At 34.3% G+C, this 19,276-nt stretch overlaps 1 long non-coding RNA gene across 1 annotated transcript; it reads right to left on the bottom strand.

Annotated features, from left to right (window-relative positions):
- Positions 1-8,696: 8,696 nt before the first annotated feature.
- Positions 8,697-10,691, bottom strand: LOC133203015 (uncharacterized). Its single transcript, XR_009723321.1, has 3 exons — positions 10,461-10,691; positions 10,269-10,364; positions 8,697-8,807 (listed from the first exon to the last, which is right to left on the bottom strand). It is a non-coding gene; the product is annotated as an uncharacterized LOC133203015 (long non-coding RNA).
- Positions 10,692-19,276: the final 8,585 nt, after the last annotated feature.

The following is a 19,276-nucleotide window of genomic DNA, read 5'->3' as shown; positions in this document are numbered from 1 at the left end:
TATACGGGTGGAATGGGCTGATTCACCCGTTTTCAATGTGTTATATATAAACATCTCAAGTGCACCCCAGGAAGTAGCCTCCTATGCCCTGCATGAAAAAGAATAGATCCTGACAAAAAAACCTTTATTTATTTACAAAGTACATAAAATTTACTAGGCACAGGCATCAAAGTTGTAAAAATAGACTGGAAGAACCCCCCTCCCCCCCAAAAAAAAAATAAATTCTCAAAAGAAATAAAAATTAATTTTATATGCATGGAACAATTAACATCTTGACTGGTCGATAACCGTGGTGTGATACCTGAAATATGTAGGGTATGGTATTAAAATAATTGATCATATTAAAGGAAATTAATGCTATAATTATCGATAACATCCGAAGAAAATATTTGCATAAGTAAATATTTTTATTAGATCCACCTCTCTAAGATTCTGCTGTGCTGTCCAGACAACTCTAGAAATTTTACACCATGACTGTACCGGTGTCTGATTGACAACATCCACGACTGTACCTGTCCAGTACACCCATGACTGTACTTGTGCCTTATAAACAACATCCCTGACTGTACCTGTGCCTTATAAACAACATCCATGACTGTACCTGTGCCTTATAAACAACATCCATGACTGTACTTGTGCCTTATAAACAACATCCATGACTGTACCTGTGCCTTATAAACAACATCCACAACTGTACCTGTGCCTTATAAACAACATCCAGGACTGTACCTGTGCAGTACACACACTTTATTTTACATCCAACACTGTACTTGTGCCTTATAAACAACATCCCTGACTGTACCTGTGCAGTATACACATCTAACTCTACATCCCTAACTGTACCTGTGCCTTATAAACAACATCCATGACTGTACCTGTGTCTTATAAACAACATCCACGACTGTACCTGTGCCTTATAAACAACATCCATGACTGTACCTGTGCCTTGTAAACAACATTCACGACTGTACCTGTGTAGTACACAAACTTTATTCTACACTAACACTGTACTTGTGCCTTATAAACAACATCCCTGATTGTACCTGTGCAGTATACACATCTAACTCTACATCCCTGACTGTACCTGTGCCTTATAAACAACATCCACAACTGTACCTGTCCAGTACACACACTTTATTCTACATCCCTGACTGTACCTGTGCCTTATAAACAACATCCACGACTGTACCTGTGCAGTATACACATCATACTCTACATCCCTGACTGTACCTGTGCCTTATAAACAACATCCACGACTGTACCTGTGCATATATACATACTTTATTCTACATCCCTGACTGTACTTGTGCCTTATAAACAACATCCACGACTGTACTTGTCCAGTACACACACTTTATTCTACATCCATGACTGTACCTGTGCCTTATAAACAACATCCACGACTGTACCTGTGCAGTATACACATCTAACTCTACATCCCTGACTGTACCTGTGCTTATAAACAACATGCACGACTGTACCTGTGCATATATACATACTTTATTCTACATTCCTGACTGTACCCGTGCCTTATAAACAACATCCACGAATTTACCTGTTCAGTACACACACTTTATTCTACATCCATGACTGTACCTGTGCCTTATAAACAACATCCACGACTGTACCTGTGCAGTATACACATCTAACTCTACATCCCTGACTGTACCTGTGCCTCATAAACAACATCCCTGAGTGTACCTGTCCAGTACACACACTTTATTCTACATCCATGACTGTACCTGTGCCTTATAAACAACATCCACAACTGTACCTGTGTATGACACACACACTACATCTATGACTGTACCTATGCCTTATAATCAAGATTTACACACAATAAACTTCTCAGGATTTAAGAGGTACGTATTGTATACTGTATTTGGACCATCCTACCATAAAAAACAACAATATTTAAACAATTTTATTTCACTCACAAACTTTGATCTTTAAGTGTGTCATTGACTCTTAAAATTTGACCATGAAAATCAATTAAAATCAAGTTCGTGACACGAATAATCATCAGTGTACAGGTGGAAAACTCAAAGCTATAGGTCAACTCATAGCCAATTACTATTATTAATTTTAATTAATTTTGATAAACATTTGTCGTATACGTTTGACGTATAATCAGTTGTAAACTATGATAATAATACCCCGCAACTTTGGGATTGGCACAGAAGAAGGTGTAAAAATGTTTTCATAGTTAAAAACATTTTAGGACGGAATAGTGCATTTTATCGTGTTAACAAAGAAAGACCTATTGAAAATAATTATTGCCGTACATGTAATACTACATGTATCTACACTTCACAATTCAATGTTTAAATGGCATTCAAAAGAATTAAGAAATAAGCCAATGATGAAACATGACATAAACTGGAGAGGAAAATGAGGAAAAGGTTGATTTTTTTTTTCATGTGCTTAAGAGCCCTCTATACACTGCACACAAAAGAGTTCTAATTTTGTGGTACATTTATGCAAATAGAGTAATTAATCTGCCCTTTCATCAAGAACAAGCATTCTGAGAGTATTGCATTAGCAATACTAGTCCCCTACCGGCAAGTGTAATCTGGTTCCCGTTAAAAATTGAAAATGCCATAATTCCGTCAAAAATCAATGAAGCGGAACGAAATAAAAACTTCATCTATAACTCATCATGGTAAAGTCACATACCAAAAATCAGCTCAATATCTGCAAGCGTTTAGAAAAAAGTGCGGAAAAACCAAATGGGACAGACTGACAGACAGACAGACCGACAGACGGACGGACAGACTCAGAGGAAACCTATCGTCCCCTCCGGTTTCTATAAACAACTAATAAAATAAATTGAAACCGGAGGGGACGATAGGTTTCCTCTGAGTCTGTCCGTCCGTCTGTCTGTCCGCCTAGCTGTTACTCTGTCCCACTTGGTTTTCCGCATTTTTTTCTAAACGCTTGCAGATAAGCTGATTTTGATATGTTAGTGTGTATTGATGAGTTACAGATCAAGTTTTTAATTTCGTTCCGCTTCATTGATTTTTGAGGGAATTACAACCTTTTTAATTTTTAAGGGTTTTCCACACTTTTTTTTAAAAAACGTTTGCAGATATTGAGTGTTGATGTTTGGTATGTCAGTGTATCTTGATGAGTTATAGATCAAGTTTGTTCCGCTTCAATGATTTTTTGACAGAATTACAGCATTTTCAATTTTTAATGGGAACCAGATTACACTTTCCGGTAGGGGACTAGTATTGCTAATGCAGAAGGCTTGTCTCAATAGCTTTAATACGCATGCTTGAATAAACCATATGATAGCAAGAATGATAGTAAAATTCTGCCACCTATCGCAGAGTTAATTTAGAAAGTTAACATATTGGAATGATTTTTTCATATTTATATACCGAATATTTATGTGAATTTTATCAGAAAACATAACTTATTTGGGAAAACAAAGAGAGATATGTTTGTAATTTTGGTAAAACTTCATCTCTATAGAAATCAACGGAAAATATTTTTATCCCCCCCCCCTCACTGAAACAACAATTCCTTTTTCAAGTATTATGAATTGTTATTTCACAACTTCAAATTTATACCAATTGTTTTTTGTTTCAGGGGAGTGAGTTATTTGGGGGTGGGTGGGTGAGTGAGGGTGTAGAACATATGTTTACAGACTAAAATGAGTATTTGAAAATCTGGTTCACTCGTTATGTTTAAAGCCCGATTTCAATTTATAAAATTGTCTAACCCTTCCCCCTCTTTATGAGAAGAGTTTTAAATGAGCAGTTAACTTTTTGACACTGGTTTTAAAATAATTAATCCATTACTTATAAACTCTTCTACAATAATAATAAAACTTGGCAGAAGTTGTGAAGACGAGGATGGAGTATATCGAAAGAAGGAGTATTTCCTCTTAAAAACAAAAGTCTAAATCCCACGCTTTCTTGCAGGCATATGATTCAATTTTTTTGATGGGATGGGGGTTGCATTGGGGGTGGGGGTTCGGGTCACAAACGAAAAAGAACAAACTTTAAGTAGAGCCTTGAATAACTTTTCTTGGATGTTGTTAAAAAAGCAAGATGCAGTCATGGAAGTAAAATAATGTGTGTGTACTGGACAGGTACAGTCGTGGATGTTGTTTATAAGACACAAGTACAGTCAGGGATGTAGAATAAAGTGTGTGTACTACACAGGTACATTCATGGATGTTGTTTATAAGGCACAGGTACAGTCAGGGATGTAGAATAAATTATGTATATATGCACAGGTACAGTCGTGGATGTTGTTTATAAGGCACAGGTACAGTCATGGATGTAGAGTATGATGTGTATACTGCACAGGTACAGTCATGGATGTTGTTAATAAGGCACAGGTACAGTCGTGGATGTTGTTTATGAGGCACAGGTACAGTCACGGATGTTGTTTATAAGGCACAGGTACATTCACGGATGTTGTTTATAAGGCACAGGTACAGTCACGGATGTAGTTTATAAGGCACAGGTACAGTCAGGGATGTAGTTTATAAGGTACAGGAACAGTCATGGATGTTGTTTATAAGCACTGGTACAGTCATGGATGTAGAATAAAGTGTGTGTACTGGACAGGTACAGTCATGGATGTTGTTTATAAGGCACAGGTACAGTCGTGGATGTTGTTTATGAGGCACAGGTACAGTCAGGGATGTAGAATAAAGTGTGTGTACTGCACAGGTACATTCATGGATGTTGTTTATAAGGCACAGGTACAGTCATGGATGTAGAATAAAGTGTGTGTACTGGACAGGTACAGTTGTCGATGTTGTTTATAAGGCACAGGTACAGTCAGGGATGTAGAATTAGATGTGTATACTGCACAGGTACAATCGTGGATGTTGTTTATAAGGCACAAGTACAGTCATGGATGTAGAATAAAGTGTGTGTACTGGACAGGTACAGTCGTGGATGTTGTTTATAAGGCACGGATACAGTCAGGGATGTTGAATAAAGTATGTATATATGCACAGGTACAGTCGTGGATGTTGTTTATAAGGCACAGGTACAGTCATGGATGTAGAGTATGATGTGTATACTGCACAGGTACAGTCATGGATGTTGTTAATAAGGCACAAGTACAGCCGTGGATGTTGTTTATGAGGCACAGGTACAGTCACGGATGTTGTTTATAAGGCACAGGTACAGTCACGGATGTTGTTTATAAGGCACAGGTACAGTCAGGGATGTTGTTTATAAGGCACAGGTACAGTCAGGGATGTTGTTTATAAGGCACAGGTACAGTCAGGGATGTAGTTTATAAGGCACAGGTACAGTCAGGGATGTTGTTTATAAGCACTGGTACAGTCATGGATGTAGAATAAAGTGTGTGTACTGGACAGGTACAGTCATGGATGTTGTTTATAAGGCACAGGTACAGTCAGGGATGTTGTTTATAAGGCACAGGTACAGTCAGGGATGTTGTTTATAAGGCACAGGTACAGTCAGGGATGTTGTTTATAAGGCACAGGTACTGTCATGGATGTTGTTTATAAGCACTGGTACAGTCATGGATGTAGAATAAAGTGTGTGTACTGGACAGGTACAGTCGTGGATGTTGTCAATCAGACACCGGTACAGTCATGGTGTAAAATTTCTAGAGTTGTCTGGACAGTACAGCAGAATCTTAGAGAGGTGGATCTAATAAAAATATTTACTTATACAAATATTTTCTTCGGATGTTATCGATAATTATAGCATTAATTTTTTTTGGGGGGGAGGGGGGGGGGTCTTCCAGTCTATTTTTACAACTTTGATGCCTATGCCTAGTAAATTTTATGTACTTTGTAAATAAATAAAGGTTTTTTTTGTCAGGATCTATTCTTTTTCATGCAGGGCATAGGAGGCTACTTCCTGGGGTGCACTTGAGATGTTTATATATAACACATTGAAAACGGGTGAATCAGCCCATTCCACCCGTATATATCGTAAGACATATATTTATGGGAAAAAACCTGTGTTTTTCACTGACACCACTTGCGTGATCAATGGAATGGGTGAAATTAATAATATTGTGACGTACTTATACTTTCTAACATAAAATTAAGGATTACAAATTAATTCCAATATTTATTTTAATTTCCTTTTTTATTTTACTTTGTTTATTGTTTACTCATATATTTTCTATAATTATACTAGCATGTTTCATTTTAAATTCATCATGATTATTGAGCACGTAGGATATTGAAATCATGCCCCCAGCCCCCCCCCCCCCCCCCCACAAAAAAAAAATTAAAGACCTGGCTCATATTGTACTCTGAACATAAAGCTTTAAATTTAAATCTGTAAAAGTTTTGGATCCTTCCCTAATTACTGCTGACATCGTTTGTCTCGGTATCACTGTCATTCATTCATTCATTCATTTATTCTCTCAAAAACCATATGAATGGTACAAGAGGTACATATATACATATTTACAATAACTATGGACGAGCAGAGAGTACAGGAGGACAGACAGTGTCAAAAATTTTGATGATAAATATACACAATTTTCTTAAGAATGCTGGGTCAGTATTTGTCATTAAATTACAGAATTTTATAATATTTGGATGTACATAGTATTTCTTTAACAGAAAATCTTTTCGAATATTACAAAATACATTACATTCCAGTAAGTAATGAAATTCGTCTTTAATTTGATTATTATTACATAAATAGCACACTCTTTCATTTCTTTCAACATTATTCCATCTACCCACCTCTATGGGAAGACGATGATTACTTGGTCTGAATTTTGAAAAGATATTTCTAAATTTTCTTGGTAAAATAGTTAAGTATTTTTCACATTCAAACTTTGTTTTAAAAATTCTATATGTAATACCTTTACTGGAATTATTCATATCACTATACCATTTTTGTAAAAATTGGTCTTTAAGCTTTTGGTTTATTGCAGTCGCAATCCATTTAACACTATGAAAATTTTGATCATTCCAAACATTACATAGTCCTGCAGTGTTAAGAATATTCTGTATGCAAGATATCCATGGATTATTGATTCCATTTTTGGTATATTTATTATAAAGGTTTGTCTGGTTTGTCTCGGTATCACTGTCATGGGTAATATAAAGATCACAGGCACTTGGGGTCTGGACACCCCCCCCCCTTTTCCATTTTTTTTCTTTTTAAATATGGGGTCGAGTCACCTTTTTCCTATATTTGTGTTCTAATATGCACTACATGTTATCGATAATGTAACCCTTTTGTCTCTATAAGCTGTTTTTCAATATCTCGTTTTCCACTGATACATAAAAAGAGAGAAGGCTTGCAACTCTTTTCTCGTCGTCTGCCTCACCTCGCTTAAACTTCGCGATATATTCACTAAGCCAGTTATCGTTACCGTTTTGGCGATTACAGCCTTCCATAAAGTAGATTTATTTAAAATCAGAAATTTTCTTTCCTCCATATTAACACATTTCGTATTGTTTATTAAAAACAATCCATACTTAATCAACAACATATACGTTGAACAATCCGGAAAATCTTGCTCTGACATTCCGTTTTTGATATTAGTGAGCAGGTACAGTCATGGATGTCCGGTACCAGCATTGCCGAGTACAGTTGCGGATGATAGCTGACAGCCACTGTTGCCATAAGAAGCAATTCACTAATAAATACGATGGCCCACAATTTCCAAAAATCTATTTTTCTTCTATTGTGTCAAGTGCAATTTTGACATCACCTCTTTTTCTTATAGTTTTAACTATATATTTACTAAACTTGATATTTACTGATTTATCTTGATTAATCATTAATCAGACAATTGTTTTCCTTGTTTGTTCAATAGATTTTGTTAAATAGATAAAGTTCTCGTTGAGCTTCTATAGACATTGATCAAGAAAACCGAGTTTGTATCATTAAATTATTGAATCTGATTTATCATACAAGTAAAATAGTTTTTCAAAAAAAACTTGCCTGATTAGTATGGAAATGAATTGCCGCAGAAAGTCTATGTAGTTTATAGGATGACCCCCCCCCCTTCTCTCTCCGACTCCAATAATTTAATAATTTTGCCAATATTTAGTATACTATAGAAAGTTTCTTTTTTCCTTGTCATTGTGAACGTGTTGGATTTGTATAAAATATGTGATAGTGTTGGATTTGTAAAAAAAAATAAAGTTATAGAACTTGTCAGAATATATATTTTAACTTTTATTTACATTTGTTATTCAAAACCTAGATCCACTCTTATAGTTCTCCCTTACCAGTACATTATTGGAGGAGAAAGGTGAGTGTGAAGGTCTAATAATTCCTGCCGCCAACAACACTTTTAAATATGTGACCTAACTTCATCTATCATGGCAGGTGGAATTGCAAGTTCGATTCTGTGTTTCACTTTGTCTGTTGTACCTTTTCCAATTTCCATTTTGGGTCTGTTTTCTGCTTTCCTTTAGACTTCTTTCCAACAACCATAATGTCAATCAATGGTCTTGCATTTTTTGCAAAGTCCAGTATAAATTTACGGTTATAACCCGCAAAGCCTAAAAATTGCCTAAATTCCTCTGCATTTGTTGGAACTGGCCAGTTTTTGACTTTCGACAACTTGTCTGGGTCTGGCTTGAGCAACCCCAACAGAGTTCAATAGCAAATTCAAACAGCAATGTATACATTAATATTTTCAAATTTTATTTGTTTTTCGATAAACAATGAATTGTTAAAAACATTATAAATTTAGCACTAACATAGCTGCTTTTAAAAAATTGTGATTGAATTTCATTCAATTTTTTTCCAATAAAAAAACTGCACTCGTCTATCCTTGTAACCGCTACATCTTCGAAGGCAGTATATATTAGAATCCAAAACCTAAACAAGAGGCCCAAGGGCCACATCGCTCACCTGAGCACTGTGGCTAGGAAAAAAGGAAAAATCAGTTTAGTATTGAAAAGCTTAAATGCATAAGTGGTCCCAACCTACCCCTAAAAAGGGAGGGGGGGGTCATGATTTGAACAAACTTGAATCTACACCACCTCAGGATGCTTCCACATAAATATGACCAATCATAGCTTTGCTGTTCTTGAGAAGAAGATTTTTGAAGATTTTTCCTATATATTCCTATGTAAAACTTTGATCGTCCATTGTGGCCCCACCCTACCCCCGGGGTCATAATTTGAACAAACTTGAATCTACACCACCTCAGGATGCTTCCACATAAATATGACCAATCATAGCTTTGCTGTTCTTGAGAAGAAGATTTTTGAAGATTTTTCCTATGTACACCTATGTTAAACATTGATCGTCCATTTTGGCCCCACCCTACCCCTGGGGGTCATGATTTGAACAAACTTGAATCTACACCACCTCAGGATGCTTCCATATAAATATAACCAATCATAGCTTTGCTATTCTTGAGAAGAAAATTTTTGAAGATTTTTCCTATATATTCCTATATAAAACTTTGATCATCCAATGTGGCCCCACCATACCCCTGGGGGTCATGATTTGTACAAACTTGAATCTACACCACCTGAGGATGCTTCCAAATAAATATGACCAATCATAGCTTTGCTGTTCTTGAGAAGAAGATTTTTGAAGATTTTTCCTATGTACACCTATGTTAAACATTGATCGTTCATTTTGGCCCCACCCTATCCCTGGGGGTCATGATTTGAACAAACTTGAATCTACACCACCTCAGGATGCTTCCATATAAATATGACCAATCATAGCTTTGCTGTTCTTGAGAAGAAGATTTTTGAAGATTTTTCCTATGTACACCTATGTTAAACATTGATCGTCCATTTTGGCCCCACCCTATCCCCGGGGGTCATGATTTGAACAAACTTGAACCTACACTACCTGACAATAATTCCACATGAGTTTCATCTTTCCTGGCCCACTGCTTCTTGAGAAGAAGATTTTTCAATAATGCCATTAATTTTTTGCTATTTCGTAATTATCTCCCCTTGGAGGAGGGCGTGGCCCTTCATTTGAACAAATTTGAAACCCCTTCACCCAAGGATACTTTGTGCCAAGTTTGACTGAAATTGGCCCAGTAGTTCTGGAGAAGAAGATGAAAATGTGGAAAGTTTACGACAACAATTTTGATCAGAAAAGCTCACTTGAGCCTTTGGCTCAGGTGAGCTAAAAAAGAAGAAAATATAAAGTGATATTAGCACTAAATATTTTTAACACTGAAAAGCAGGTCAATATAAATTTCACAACTTTCACTGTATGAATGACAATTAACAATGTGAAACCAAACTTTTCATTAAATATCTAAAATATATTGCAATACTTGAGCATTAATGTCTTGTTAGATCTTACCAGATATATTAATTAGGAATTCTCAGTGATCTACATCGGGTCGTTGCCCATGTGACCAGTTTTTGCCACTGTTTCTCCATGGTTACGTGTTTTTCTCTGGAAAATAAAAAAAATTATTGTGTGACATTAACCTTATAATTCGTTGTTTTTACATTCTAAATTTTGTTTATGGATGAAGGTATGAAAGCATACCGCATAAGGGCGGTGTCTGGCACAGCGGCCCGATTTTTCTCTCCGACTTTATGGTCTGGATCGAGTATAGTCCATGTTTTGTTTAACATCCTCGTGTCTGAATTCAGGTAAAGCCAACAACTTGATAGAGCTAAAACGGCAAATTTCTTCCCAAATATGTTGCTAAAATCCATGCTATGTAATGTTTTCAATCTCACAACTGCTAAGCTATGACGTCTCAACCGCTCAACTATGACGTCAAGCCTATGATACTGTGTTAAGAAAAGACAGGGGCAAAGGAAAAATCAAAGAAAATGTAATATACAGAAAATTCAATGTTTTGTGGATGAATATGGAATTTATTTCACTCGTGAGACAGGATTTTTTTTTTATATTTTCACTCGTGCTTCTCACTCATGAAAATAAAAAAAAAAATTCCTGTCCCACTCGTGAAATAAATTCCATATTCATCTACAAAACATTGAATATCCTCTATTTATTGTTCCGTAAAAAAAAAATTAAGGAAAGAAATACGAATGCATTGCATTGAAAGATTATTCATAATTAGACATCTAGAATAGATTTATAAAGTACATTTTCTTCAGTTATACCATGTTATTCTGAAAAAAACCACCTTCTAATAAAAAGATACAATCGCTTAATTGTTGGTATTTGTTAAGCAACAAGTTATATTTTAGCCTTTTTGCCTTGTATGCGCTGCAATGAGTTAGAATAACTTTTAACTTCATGATAAAAAAGTCTGAAATATTTCACACGTCCGATTGCAACTAAATGGCGCCGTATCCATGACATGACGTTGTCACAATGCAAATATGTCAAACATTTTTTTGGCAAGATGAACTGAAATTTGTCTACCTGTTTGATGGAATCTTTTTGTTTATACTGAACTCATTACGTCACAATCAAACAGGGCGCATGCTGTGGTAGCGCGGTCTTTCGCGGAATAATCTCCATAAGCATTACAAAGTACATGCTACATTGAAAAGCGTTTGAAAGGATGACTGCACTTAACGCCTATTTTTGGGTCTTTTTCGGTTGCTTCTGTTGCTTTTATATCTAAACTTTATTTCACTTTTGTATGTTTATGAAAGAATCCTGTCAATTTGGAACCAAATTTAAATCTTAAAATGATTGTAGACTGTGATACAATAAAATGATTCAATGTTTTTGTCCTTACTGCTTTCCAAATATAGTGACTTTACACTTACCTGCCCTTGATTGAACATTAGATATGCATGAGAGGTGGAGCTAACATTGTAAGAATGGCTCTAAAATTAGACTTGATAAATAACAATGACATGTTTGGAAAAAAGAACGTGATCACTCTTTCCAATCTCCCTCTCCATTCTGTATGGCACAAATACACTTCTGACAAAAGCTTCAAAACAAAATTAACAATATGAGCATGTCAACGAATTAAAGCAGATTATATACCAATGCCAGATGACTTAATGTGTTCGAACACAATGTCCTAGTTAGCACAAACATGCTACCTTACAAGTCACGTGACGGAATTTAGTATTCACAAAGTTACCTGAGGTAAGAAATCACGTGGTGAATTATAATATTCAACATGTCACAATCCTTGGTTACAACACAGAGAGCGAATGTAAGAAGAAGCAGTTTTTTTCTCTTTTTAACCATGAGCGCATGTTTGTCTATTAATCTCCTTTTGACACATTATTATTTATGCAAATATGCAACTACTGTTAAGCGTAGAACAATAGACAAACATGCGCTGACTATGTATAAAGTCAGTAAAAAAGTGGGCGTCCTCATTATCGAACGGAGATTCAAGAAATTGTGATGACCCCTGCCTTTGAAAACAGATTCGAACTTCGTAAATACACACTTTTATTAAACGTAATTACATAAAGTTGTAGATTGGATGTTGACCATTCTTGCAATGAAAAGAAAAATTCATGTTTTGAAAGTTTATTTTGTCGCAAATTTCGTATGTCCTTAAGTGCAGTCATCCTTTGAAATATAGAAAGTACATTGTACATTCTATATTTCAAATTTCAAACGCTTATCTATACAGCAAATTCAAATCAACTTGGCAACAGGGGATGTTGCAGAAACTTGCGATTATTCCCTACTTCCAAGAGACATGAAGAGATATCTCTAAATAAATTTAAATATAATGAATCATGGTCTATCGTCTGTCCAGTATGCCAGGAACATCATTGACGGTTGGAAACGTGGGATAATTTATGCATAACGGGCCTCGCCAACATCTTAGCGAAACTTTTTAATAAATTTAATCAATTACTTATTTGTTATAACAAATTATCAATTTGTTAAAACAAATCTTATTTTAATTCGGTTTTATGAAAACGTAAAGGATAAGCTTTGGAGAGCTTTTGATCAATATGTTAATATGGAATTAGATCAATTAGCAACTTTAAGATTAAAGCACTTTATTTTTGGTTTAATTGTTACCGATATTGCAGGGGGTTTTTTTGTTTTGTTTTGCTGTTGTTTTTTACAAAACATTCCATGTACTGAGGCAAATGTGTATCAAAATCAATTGATTGTATACATTTATGTTTGGCAATGTTTTGTCATCATAAAATCTGGGGTTATGCTTCATAACAAGGTGGCTTTCTTCTTCTTTTTTGAGTCGGTTTCTTGGAATAAATGTCTCTGTTAGACAATTAAAATAATAGCTGCATCCCAGGGATTATGTAGAGGAAATACAGAATGTTGGATCCTTCATATTGAGAAAAATTCGAAGTTCCGGACAATTTTAAAATATGATTTCAACGTAGTCCTTTCAAATTAACACTTTTTTCCAAAGTCAACACGGGTCAAAAGGGGAGAAGACCTAATTTTCCATCTTTACACATGTGTAATATAACAAATTAAATTGCTTAACGATTTCTTGTAAAATATATGAGTAGTCCCATATGAGGCAACCAGGATACAAATTACGAATGAATTTGAAGAAACAACTGTCAAAGTTTTCAGCCAGTAATAAGTTATGAAGGCTTTAGTGCACTTTGAGGGCTTTTTTCAAAAGGCACGTATTTTGATTATAAAAATTACATACATGTATGAAAAAATAACACAAGGTATCTAAATCCAAATTTTACCAAGTACTACCCACCCAAGAATATTGTTTATTTTCGTTTTCAGAGAAGGTTATTACAGAGTGTTTATCATTTTTTCTGTGATAATTTATCTACAAATTCATTTTTGTCAATGTTGCCTTTATTGCCCCCAGCATAAATTAGGGCCAAGGAGGTTCACCAGAGGAGTAGATTCAGGTTTTTGCACTAGGAACAGTGGTTTAGTTTAAAATATATTTTATTCATTATACATAAACTGGATTGAACAGTAGTCATAAATGCCTATAATATTCTCTCCATTTGTCTAAGTACATACATGCATAAAATTAATGGTACATTTAAAAATTGAAAAGCAGTACGTAAAGTAGATCATCATCTGGTACATGTATAGAATGAATCGAGAGGGAGAGAGTAAAATGAAATAAAACAAAAAAGAAGACATATTGAAAAGAAAACATATTATTTTGAACATGTTAATTCAAGGTAGGAAAAATTCCCTCTCAAAATATCATGTCTTAAATACGATATTTTTTTCCCTATCATACGAATGGGGATGCAGTGACCTGGTAGATAGGAGTCAAGGACGGAGCCCTGGTGGGGGATGGGGGGGCATGGAAGGACAAAATTCAATAAGCAATAGGAACCAAAGAATTTGATGCATTGCATCTTTATAACAATAATGTTTGACAGTGAAAACTCTAAGTGCTAAAAGATGTAAATCCAGATTAACATACTGGTCAAAAGCTGTAGCTGCAGAGCTTATGTATTTATCGTTTTCATAAATCCAACTTAGAAGATTTCTGATCTGATCTGGCTTCCGTAAATCACTTTATCAAAAATAGTATCTTGTTATAACAAATTAATAATTTGTTATAACAAACTAGTAATTTGTTATAACAAATTACTAATCTGTTAAATCAAATTATTAATTTGTTACATCTACATTCAACATGTATTTTGCTTATAAAGTATGAGGAAAGCTACGACATTCAAAACACCTTAACACGGACAGGGGGTCAAAAGGTTAAAGTATGCGTTTTATTTTGACATCACAAACGTTTAACGCTGTGGAAGTGCAACGTCATAAGCGAAAATCAGATTTCACGCTCACATTGAACAGAAGCTGTTGCAATGGCTCTTCCATTAAATGTAACTTACCCGAAGAATAATACAGAGATTTTGAAATAAAAAAAACACCTTTGCAGTCACGGCAAGGAGTTAAAAAATGTAAATATAAGCATTGAATCATTATTTTTTGAAAGATATAGTCTCATAAGCAACGGTGTGTGCAAACAAATTTTCATAACGCGCTAACGCGCGTTACTCAATTTGTCTGCACACACGTTGCAGTTATGAGACTATGTCTTTCAAAAAATAATGATTCAATGCTTAAATAACAAATTGATTTGTTATATGAAATTACTAATCTGTTATAACAAATTACTAATTTGTTATATCAAATTATTAATTTGTTATAACAAATTAGTAATTTGTTTTAACAAATTGATAATTTGTTATAACAAATTGATAATTTGTTATAACAAATTAATAATTTGTTAAAACAAATTAATAATTTGTTAAAACAAATTAATAATTTGTTAAAACAAATTAATAATTTGTTAAAACAAATTAATAATTTGTTAAATCAAATTAATAATTTGTTTAAACAAATAAAAAAAAGGATACTGCTGCGGCCATAATACGCTTCCGTAGGTAAGAGCTCTCATGCTTTTCATTGATAGCGGTGAACGGTTACTGGTCACGTGATGACCAGAGTGTTGTTTTTTTTAAATACTGCAACAATGACCTTGTATTAAATTCTTCACAACAGAAAGAAATCGGGAACTTGCTTGTATAATTACATATATACATTTTAACTGCACTGGGAATGTGCATTTTTCCTCCTATCACACCTCTGCAACATTGCTATATCTTAATTCCTACAAAAAATGTATAGTCAAACATTATAAAAAATTATAATGAACTATTAAGTTACCTTTTCTCATTTTTCAGCAAATTATGTGGCTTGAAAAAACATGAAGTTGCTTAACTAATCATATATATCTCTTCTTTAGTGAGAGAGGCACCTATTTAAACAAAGATATTTAAATTTTGAAAGAAAAATTTATCCTTAATAATCAATTTGGTACATATAAATTATAGATTCTTCGCTAGTTGACCTGGTACGAGAGTACATTTAGATTCACACATTTACATGCATATGTTATAATTAGCGTCTTGTTTACTTTTAAGAATGAAGTGTAGATTTAAGTCCTTTTTAAGTATGAAGCGTAGATTCAAGTCCTATTTACACACAAGCATTCTGAAGGCATAAATTAAATCACGGCCCTTTAAAGCTAGGAAGGCCAATAATCGAAGTCAAAGTAAAAGAACAAGTGCGAATAAATTGAGAAAAAAAAAGATGCCCAAGGGCCTTGAATCGCTCTTCTGATAAACTGTACAACCTATCACTTCTATCTGAAGCCTCTAAGTATCCTGTATATTTAGATAAAGCCTTGAAATTCCAAAGGTAGGTCATCATGACCTACATTTTAGATGAAACCCTCTGAGAACCCATGATGATTCTAAGCCAATTAGTACCTGAGAGTAGGTCATGGTGACCTACTTATCACTTGTCATTCTCTGAGGACCCAAGATGCATCAACTAAAATTGATGATTCTAAGCCAATTAATACCTAAAATATTTTTAAAATTATATCCATAAAATTTCAAAAGTAGGTAACAGTGACCTACTTTTTCAGATGAACATACTTTGAGGTCACATTGACCTACTTTTCAGATGACATACTTTGATGTCACAGTGACCTACTTTTCAGTCGACATACTTCGAGGACCCAAGATGCATCAACTGACAAAGTTTGATGATTCTAAGCCAATAAGTACTCAAAATATTTAATTATAGTCATATAAATTTAAAAGTAGGTCACAGTGACCTACTTTTCAGTCGACCTACTCCGAAGACCCAAGATGCATCAACTGACAAATTTTGATGATTATAAGCCACATAGTACCCGAAAATATTAAATACAGCCATAAAATTTCAAAAGTAGGTCATGGTGACCTACTTTTCAGTTGTTGTACTCCAAGGACCCAAGATGCATCTACTGACAAAATTTGATGATTCTAAGCCAATTAGTACCTGAAATGTTTAATTAAAGCCATAAATTTTCAAAAGTAGGTCATGGTGACCTACTTTCCAGTTGTTGTACTCCGAGGACCCAAGATGCATCAACTGACAAAGTTTGATGATTCTAAGCCAATTAGTACCCGAAAATATTTAATTAAAGCCAGAAGTTTTCAAAAGTAGGTCACAGTGACGTACTTTTCGTTCGACCTACTCTGAAGATCCAAGATGCATCAACTGAGAAAGTTTGATGATTCTAAGAAATTAGTACTCAAAATATTTAATTATAATCATATAAATTGAAAAGTAGGTTAACGTGACCTACTTTTCAGTTGACGTTTTTCAAAGATGCAAGATACATCAAGTTATAAAGTTTTATGATCATAGGCCTTAAAATGTCCAAAATATGCCTCTCAAATGCTTTGAAATCGAATGCCTGCAAAGTTCAAAAAGTAGGTCACTGTGACCTACTTTTTAATAAATATGTTTTATGGCCCCAAGATGCATCATCTTACAAGATTTAATGATTCTATACCTCTCAGTGTTTCGAATTAATGACCTTAATTGTTTCGAAAAAGATTAGCCATAAAATTAAAAAAGTAGGTCAAGTCAACATGATATGAGGTCCTCAGATGCATCAACTGACAAGATTTGATGATCCTTGTCCTTATAATAAGCAAAATATCAACATTTTAATATAATGTAATTTTTGGTCAACTTTGAAGTGACCTTGAGACCATTGACCCTTGTGACCTTTGCCCCAGGGTAAGTCCCCGTGCAAATTTTAATCTACAACATATCCTAAACCTTTTGTGTAAGTTTGGTGATAATCTGCCCAGTGGTTCTTGAGAAGAAGATTTTTTCAGCAACCAGTACTTTTGGTTTTATTTATCTAATTATCTCCCCTTGTTTAAAGGTCACAACCCTACTTTAAGTATAAACAGGAGCCCTTGGGCCTTGGACAAATTTGACAATAATTGGCCAAGGGGTTCTCGAGTTATGGCCCATATTCTAAAAAGTTTATGCACACCGCACAAATGGCCATAGCATTAGCTCTTTGAGCCTTTGGCTCAGAAGAGCCAAAAATATGTCCATGATTTGACAAATGAGAAAGCGAAAATTTTAGATCTATTATAAAATTTCTTCGATATATCAGTTGACAATAATGTACCGGGGTATTATCCTTTATGACATATTTTATTTATGAAGCAACATGACTACTGCTATAGGTGCCGAACACAAGTTTGAATTTGTTGCCTCTCATTCAAATAAAAGTGAAATATTCTCCAAAGGACGCTTAGTAAACAAAATAATAAAGTGCCCCGCCACAGCATGATACGCCTGTCAAATATTGTTCAATTATCATAAATTAAACAGTTTAGGGTGGAAGAAAATCATGTCAACCTTAATTCAAAGATTTCCATTTTTCCATTCCTTATAATATTTGATGTTTATACATATCCTGTAGTGCAGGTACTAATTATAATAAATTTCTCAACTGGTTGTGTTAGACCTTGACAAATGCCCATCTGCAGCTCCCTCCTCCCCCCCCCCTTTCATATTTATTTGATATTTTCAAAAAATTAAATAAAAATATCATACCGGTATTAAACAATATCAAAATAGTCTTAACAATTTAATCTATACCAAATTAATTTTGAAAATAAAAGGCTGGCCATCAAATGACATATGCTATAAATTGACAAGCAGTTTTTCTGTCTAATTCCCAAAGGATACAGATAAGAGCTGCTTGATCAGAGATGCTCTAACAGAAATGACTGAGACAGCTAGCCTTCCTATTACATTGAACTCATTAATCATAATCTTTAACTGGATGCATGTCCATTCATTACTCCCAGGGATGAATTGATCTGCACTATCTGCTTTAATAGTCTGTATTGTAATAAAAATGCATATTTATGTCATTCTGTTGAAAACAGAGATTTTTTTAAATTTGTTACGAAGATCTATAAAAAGAAACAAAAACTTGTGTAATCTTGATGCAATATTTTTAATAAGGTTACTGCATGACTCTTAGATTTGTATGATCTATCTACCATAAAACATTTTTTTAAAAAATACTTGTTGATTTTTTTGAGATTTAATGTCAGACTGGTTTTAAGCTGCAGTTCATTTTGACAAACAGACAAACCGACATGCTGATTCCAATATCCCCCCCCCCCCCCCCCCCGGGTATAATTAGTTTTCATTATATTATACAATATCAAATTAGTTTATTATACAATATCAAGTTAGTTTTAATTACTTTTCACCAAATTCATTTTAAAAGTTAAAACTAGCCAAATAGATGCATTTATTCCTTTAATCCAATGCTGATTCCTTTCCCCAATGCCCAGGAGATATAAATAACACCTGCTTGATCAGAGATGCTCTACCAGTTAGTTCCTCACACTAAACTCATTAATTTCTCTCTAATTTGACATGTAATTTTCTGTTATCAAAATTCTCCTTGACGAGTGCTTGATGATTACACCCATGGGAGAGGTGGAATTTCTCTTATAACATTACATTTGTTATAGATTGCTGTAAAGTATATAATGAAAAAATATAAGTATTTTCTTGATTTAACATTTTTTTAA

This window comes from Saccostrea echinata, unplaced genomic scaffold, assembly GCF_033153115.1.
Source record: "Saccostrea echinata isolate AGI-Se365-2 ecotype Australia unplaced genomic scaffold, CSIRO_AGI_Sech_v1 ptg000047l, whole genome shotgun sequence".
Classification (NCBI taxonomy): Eukaryota; Metazoa; Mollusca; class Bivalvia; order Ostreida; family Ostreidae; genus Saccostrea; species Saccostrea echinata.
This window is presented reverse-complemented; position numbering and strand designations above follow the sequence as displayed.